Here is an 8070-nt window from a genome sequence, read left to right as displayed (position 1 = left end):
CGGCCTGAACCTAGAGAGAAAGATCACACCAGCCAGATACTAACCTACAAAATGAACTCTCAAGACTATTCAAAACCAAAAACTTATAACAGGGAACCAGAGAGGTTAATCTGTAAATGACAACAACGTTAGAACAATAAAAGAGGGAATACATGGTGTAGGTACAGAACTTTCTAATGGAGAGGAAGACAAGGTGATACTATATAATAATAGGCTGGTTCAAAACTAGGAAGATAAGGGTACATTTCAAGGTAAGAACAAAGAAAGTTAAAAAACCTACGCATCAAAATAAAGAAGAAAAACATAAAGTCTCAGTAAAAACAAAATCTACAAAAACAAAAGAAATGAAAAAAAAAATCCAAAAACAAAAGGAATTCAACACTGTAGAGTAAGAGGAACAAAGTAAACGTGTACACCACACAAAAAAAAAAGCACTACAAAATGACAGCACCAAACTCACACCTATCAATAATTACACTGGACGTAAAAGGCCTAAATGCATCCATAAAGAGACAGAATGATAGAATGGATAAAAAAAAAAAAAAACAGGATCCATCAATATGCTGTCTACAAGAGACTCACCTTAGAAACAAAGACATAAATTTATTAAAAATCAAAGGATGGAAAAAATATATCAAGAAAACAGCTACCAAAAAAGAGCAGTAGTGGCAATACTAACCTCAGATAAAATGGACTTTAAAACAAAGTCCGCCATAAAAGACAAAGAAGGGCACTATGTAATGATTAAAGGGATGATCCATTATGAAGACATAACCATAATAAATATATATGCATTCAATGAAAGGGCTTCAAAATACATAAACTCTAACAGCACTGAAAAGAGAAACTGACAGTTCCACTATAATAGTAGGAGACTTCAACACACTACTCTCAGTAAAGGACAGAACATCTAGAAAGAAACTCAATAAAGATACAGAAGATCTAAGGGCCACAAACCAACCAACTTGACTTCATAGACATATATAGAACACTCCACCCAACAGCTGCAAAGTGCACATTCTTTTCAAACACACATGGAATGTTCTCCAGGATAGGCCACATCTTAGGCCACAAAGCAACCCTCAACAAAATCCAAAGCATTGAGATGATACAAAGTATCTTCTCTGATGACGACGCCATCAATGTGGAAATTAACAACAGAAAGAGCAAGGAAAAAAAAAACGATTATGTAGAAACTGAATTAACACCCAGCTTAAAAACCACTGGGTAATAGAAGAAATCGGAAATGGAAAGAAAAAATTCCCAGAATCAAATGAGAATGAAAGCACACCGTACCAAAACCTTTGGGAAACAGCAAAGGCAGTGCTCAGAGGCCAATTTATAGCAATAGATGCACACATCGAAAAAGAAAGGGACAAAATCTAAACATTAGAAACACAATTGCAACAAATACAGAACAGCAAAAGAAGCCCACAGCCACCAGAAAAAAAGGAAATAATAAGGATCAGAGCAGAAATAAATGAAACACGAAATAGAAAAATAGAATCAACAAAAACAAAAGTTGATTCTTTGAAGGATCAACAAAATCAACAAACCACTGGCCAAACTGAAAAAAGTTAAAACAGGAGAGGATATAAATAACCCATTTAAGAAATGAAATGTGGGACATTACAAAACACCCAACTGAAATAAAAAGGGTTATAACAGAGTATTATGAAAAAGTATACTCCAACACATTTGAAAACCTAGGGGAAATGGATAAATTTCTAGAAACACACTACCTACCAATCTAACACAAAATGTTGTTGAAAATCTGAACAGACTTATAACAAGAGAAAAGATCAAAAAGATAATAATAAAAAAAAAACTCCCAACAACAAAAAAAAGCCCTGACCCAGATGGCTTCACTGGAGAATTCTACCAAACATTCAGAGAAGAGCTTCCACCAGTACTAATCAAACTATTTCAGAGGAGGAAGTGATACTTTGGAATTCATTCAATGAACCAGCATAACCCTAATACCAAAACCAGGCAAAGATTCCACAGAAAAAAGAAAATTATAGACCAATATCTCTAATGAATATAGATTCAAAAATTCTCAACAAAATTCTAGGCAATAGGGAGGCGGGGCCAAGATGCTGAAATGGCCAGATGCTTCCGGCGATCCCTCTCACAAAAAAGACCCCAGAAAACAAGTGAAATAATTACATTTATAACAAGCTAGGAGACCTGAACGTCAAAGGCAAAATTAGAAAACGAATTGCACGGAAGCGGGTGGGAGAGTCGGTTCACAAGTGGAGAGGAGTTGCCAGAACTGAATCGCCAGGGTCCCTCAGGCACCATTCCCGGGAGCGGCTGTGGCGGGCTGGTGGTAGCATTCGGCCACAGTTTCCTCAGGGAGAAGTGGCCAGCCGCACAACTTACACCTCCTGCACCAGAGAAGAATGGCGCTCTCGGCAAAAGCTAAATACTTGTGTATATTTTATGGTGCCCCCCGTCCACAAGCCGACTTCAGATTTCCCCAGTCCTGATATAGGCCCTGATGAGCACCTGGACCCATCCTCCCAGCCTCGGAGAAGAAATAAATTCTCAGATGGGGGAAAATATAATTTGCCACCTCCACTAACCTGGGGACCTCCAGACAGAAGTGGCTTCTGCCCAGGCATAAACGGTCTGTGGACTCTGAATCACTTCCCCCTCTGCATGGACCTGTGTGGGCCTATTTCATGAGAATAGGCCCTTGTTGTCAGACTGCAACTGTTTCAGCTATGCAGTGGACAGGTGGGTGTTTGATGATTGACACCACTTTGTCTATTAAACAGGGTGCTCACCTACCCACATCAGGGGCCTGAGGACTGGTTGCTCTACTCAGGTCATCCAGCAACTTGCAACAAGTGTCCAAGGATAACTGGTACCTCCAGTCCTTACGACCAAAAACATTGAGTGCCCATGGTCTGTCTGTAGAACCCAGCCACCTGTATGCTCTAGGTAAGAGGGACACGCTTTCCTCAGAGTCACATGGGGGACGAATCCCAGCCCCCTGCCTTGTTCAGAGCACGACCCACTGCTGGAATCGGGTACCGGTACTTACAGCAATCACCCCTGCCACTCTAAGACTGTAGGACAGAGCCCGTACCATACCCTTAATGACCATCTTCCTGGACACTTGAGCTAAATCCATACAAGAAAAGTGAATGAATTCCTAGGCTGCTAACCATTTGGTGACCAGAAGTCAGAGATTCAAAGGTGAAAATAATCAAGCTAGCTCACTCAAGTTACCCATTTGGGCATATCAAAATAAAACAAAATAAGAAGCTAGGATACAATGAAAAAACATAAACTAATACAATAAGATGATTCAGAGACAACAGTCAATACTAAATCACATAAAGAAACAGACCATGATCACTTCAACAAGCTCTCAAAACAAAGAATCGAGGGATCTTCTAGAGGAAAGTACCTTACTGGAATTACCAGATGCAGAATACATTATATCAATATACAGAACCCTTCAAGACATCAGGAAGGATATCAGGCAATACACAGAACAAACCAAGGAACACACAGATAAAGCAGTTGAAGAAATTAAAAAGGTTATTCAAGAAGACGATGAAAAATTTAATAAAATGCAAGATTCCATAGAGACAAAGAAATCAGAAATTCAGAGGACTAACAAGAAAATTACAGAATTAGACAACTCAATAAAAAGTCAGATGAGCAGAACTGAGCAACTAGAAGGCAGAATTGGTAAGCCTGAAGATAAAGCACTTGGTTCCAATATACTTAAAGAAAAATCAGATAAAAGAATTTTTTAAAATGAAGAAACCTAAGAATCATGTGGGACTCTATCAAGAGAAATAACCTACAAGTGATGGGAGTACCAGAACAGGGAGGGATAACAAAATACAGAGAGGATTGTTAAAGAGTTGTTGGCAGAAAACTTCCCTGATATCGTGAAAGATAAGAAGATATCTATCCAAGATGCCCATTGAACTCCACATAAGGTAGATTTTAAAAGAAAGTCACCAAGACATATTATAATCAAACTTCCCAAAACCAAAGATAAACAGAGAATTTTAAGGGCAGCTGGAGATAAACGAAAAGTCACCTACAAAGGACAGTCAGTACAAATGAGCTCGGACTACTCGGCAGAAACCATGCAGGCAAGAAGGCAATGGGATGATCTATATAATGCACGGGAGGAAAAAATTGACAGCCAAGAATCATATATCCAGCAACACTATCTCTCAAATATGAAGGTGAAATTAGGACACTTCCAGAAAAAAAGAAGCTCAGAGAATTCATGAAAACCAAAACAAAACTACAAGAAACACTGAAGGCAGTTCTCTGGTTAGAAAATCAATAATATCAATGCAAGACTAGAACACTGGACAGAGCAATCAGAGATCAACCCAGATACGGAAATCACAAAAATGAATCAAGATAAAAAATGCTCAAAACTGGAAAACACCAATGCTATTACATAAAAGAAGATAACATTAAAACAAGAAAGAGGGACTAAGAAATGTAGTCATAGATCTTTCAAATGGAGAGGAAGACAAGGCGATATAAAGACATAAAAGCTATGTTTAAACATAGATAAATACAGGTAAATATTAAGGTAACCACAGTGGCCACTGACTATCCTAGTCATCAAAATAAAACACAAGAAAAAAGAAAGACTCAGCAGAAACAAAATCAACAAAAGCAAATAAAAGGAAAAGACAATACATAAAGTACTCAGCACGAAAAATTAAGTGGGAAAAACAAACTGTCAACAACACACAAAAAAAGACACCAAAATGACTGTACTAAACTCATAAACCTATCAATAATCACACTGAATGTAAATGGATTGAAGGAACCAATAGACAGAAAGTGGCAGAATGGATAAAATAACATGATCCATCTATATGCTGCCTAAAAGAGACACACCCTTAGACATGGAGACACAAACCAAAACTTGAACAATGGAAAAAATATATCAAGCAAACAACAATCAAAAAAGAGCAGGAGTGGCAATATTAATTTCTGCCAAAATAGACTTTAAATTTAAATCCATCATAAAGGATAAGGAAGGACACTATATAACGATTAAAGGGACAATATACCAGGAGGATATAACCGTATTAAATATTTCTGCACCCAATGACAGGGCTGCAAAACACATAAAAAAAAACCTCAAACAGCATAGAAAAATAAGATAGACAGCTCAACAATTATAGTAGGAGACTTCAACACACCACTTTCAGTGAAAGACAGGACTTTAGAAAGAAGCTCAATAAAGACATGGAAGATCTAAATGCCACAATCAACCAAATTGACCTCGTGGACATATACAAAATACTCCAACCAACAGCAGCCAAGTATACTTTCTTTTCCAGTGCACATGGAACACTCTCTAGACGAGACAACATACTAGGTCATAAAGCAAGGTCAGAATCCAAAACATCGAAATATTACAAACCATCTTTTCTGACTAGAAGGCCATAAAGTTCTAATTCAAAAACAGAAAAAGCAAAGAAAAGAAATCAAACACTTGGAAACTAAACAATACCCTGCTCAAAAAAGACTGGGTTATACAAGGCTTTAAGGATGGAATAAAGAAATTCATAGACTCCAATGAGAACGAAAACACTTCCTATCAGAACCTTTGCAAGAGCAGTGCTCAGAGGTCAATCTATATCAATAAATGTACACATACGAATAAAAGGGGCAAAATGAATGAATTATCTGTACAAACTGAAAAAACAGAAAGAGAGCAACAGAAGAAACCCTCAGGCGCCAGAAGAATGCAAATAATAAAAATTAGGTCAGAATTAAATGAAATAGAAAACAGAAAAAAAAATGAAAGAATTAACAAGACCAAAAAAGCTGGATCTTTGAAAAAATTTAGAGAATTGATAAACCACTGGCCAAACTGACAAAAGAAAAACAGAAGAGGAAGCAAATAACCCGAATGAGAAATGACATCGGCGATATTACCACAGACCCAACCAAAATTAAAAGAATCATATATTACTAAGAAAAATTGTACTTTAACATATTTGAAAACCTAGAAGAAATGGATGAATTCCTAGAAACACACTACCTACATAACTAACACAAACAGAGGTAGAACAAGTAAACAGACCCATAACAAAAGAAGAGATTGAAAAGGAAATCAAAAACCTCCCAACAAAAAGAAGCCCTGGCCAGGATGGCTTCACTGCAGACTTCTACCAAACTTTCAGAGAAGAGTTAACACCACTACCACTAAAGGTATTTCAAAGCATTGAAAAGGATGGAATACTCCCAAACTCGTTCTATAAAGCCACCATATCCCTGATACCAAAATCCCAGTAAAGACAAGACAGAAAAAGAAAATCCCTCATGAACTTAGATGTAAAAATCCTCAACAAAATTCTAGCCAATCGAATTCAACAACATATCAAAAAAATAATTCACCATGACCAAGTAGGATTCATACCGGGTACCCATGGATGGTTCAACATTACAAAAACAATTAATGTAATCTATCATATAAATGAAACAAAAGACAGGAATCACATGATTTTATCAATTGATGCAGAAAAGGCATTTGACAAAGTTCAACACTGTTCATGATAAAACTCTCAGCAAAATAGGAATAGAAGGAAAATTTCTCAACATAATAAAGGGCATTTATACAAAGCCAACCGCCAACATCACCCTAATGGAGAGATTCTGAAAGCATTCCCCTTGAGATCGGGAACCAGACAAGGATGCCCTTTATCACCATTCTTATTCAACATTCTGCTGAAGGTCCTACCAGAGCAATTATACTTTATGCTAGATAAAGTGCACCCAGGTTGGTAAGGAAGAAGTCAAAGTATCTCTATTTGCAGATGACATGATACTATACACAGAAAACCCGAAAGAATCCTCAAGAATATACTGAAACTAATAGAAGAGTTCATCACATTATGACACAAGATAAACGAACAAAAACGAGTTGGATTCCTAAACACCAACAAAAAGAACATCGAAGAGGAAATCACCAAATCAATTCTATTTACAGTAGCCCCAAGAAGACAAAATACTTAGGAATAAATCTTACCAGAGATGTAAAAGACGTATAAAAAGAAAACTACAAGACACTGCTACAAGAAACCAAAAGAGACCTACAAAAGTGGAAAAACATACTTTGCTCATGGATAGGAAGACTTCACATTGTAAAAATCTCTATTTTACCAAAAGCCAACTGTAGATACAATGCAATTCTGATCCAAATTCCAACGACAGTTTCTAATGAGATGGAGAAACAAATCACCAACATCAAATGGAAGAAAAAGTGAGGCGGAGCCAAGATGGTGGAATAGACAGACACTTCTGTCGAGCCCTCTTTACAACAAAGACCCGAAAAACCAAGTGAAACAAGTATATTTGTGACAAGCTGGGAACCCTGAGCATCAAAGGCACGCAAAGACAACGAACTTAGGGGCAGGGGAAGGAAGAAACCATTCAGAAGCAGAGAGGAGTTGCCAGACCTGAATCGCGGGGAGCCCTCAGGCACCATTCCCGGCTGCGGTGGCAGCAGCGGCGGGGGACTGTTCCTAGCATTTGCCTACAGTTTCCTCAGGGAGAAGAAGCCAGCCACACAGCCCACTCACACCTCTGGAACGTGAGGAGACAGACACTCTGAGCAAAAGCTAAGACAAAGCGTATATTTTACCGCACCCTCCCCACCCCCAAGCCAGCTTCAGCAGCTGAATCCCTAGGCCTGAGATAGACCCTGGTGAGCACCTGGAGCCTTCCTCCCGGCCTTGGGGAAGGAAAAAATTTGCAACTGGGGGGAAAAGATAATTTGCTAGCTCCATTAACTGGGGGAGCGCAGGACAGAAGCGGCACCTGTACAGACATAAACCATCCGTGGACCTTGAGCACCTTTCCCTTCTGCATGGACCTGTGTGGGCCTATTTCGGTAGAACAGGCCCTTGTTGGCAACCTCCAACCATTTCAGCGGTGCGGTAGAGAGGTGGATGTTTGATGTTTGACGTTGCTTGGCCTATTAAAAAGGTCCTCACCTACCCAAAACAGGGACCTAAGGACTGCTGGCTCCGCTTCGATCGCCCAGCCACCTGCGACAGG

The sequence above is a fragment of the Elephas maximus genome, chromosome X (assembly GCF_024166365.1).
Source record: "Elephas maximus indicus isolate mEleMax1 chromosome X, mEleMax1 primary haplotype, whole genome shotgun sequence".
In the NCBI taxonomy this organism is placed as follows: Eukaryota; Metazoa; Chordata; class Mammalia; order Proboscidea; family Elephantidae; genus Elephas; species Elephas maximus.
This window is presented reverse-complemented; position numbering follows the sequence as displayed.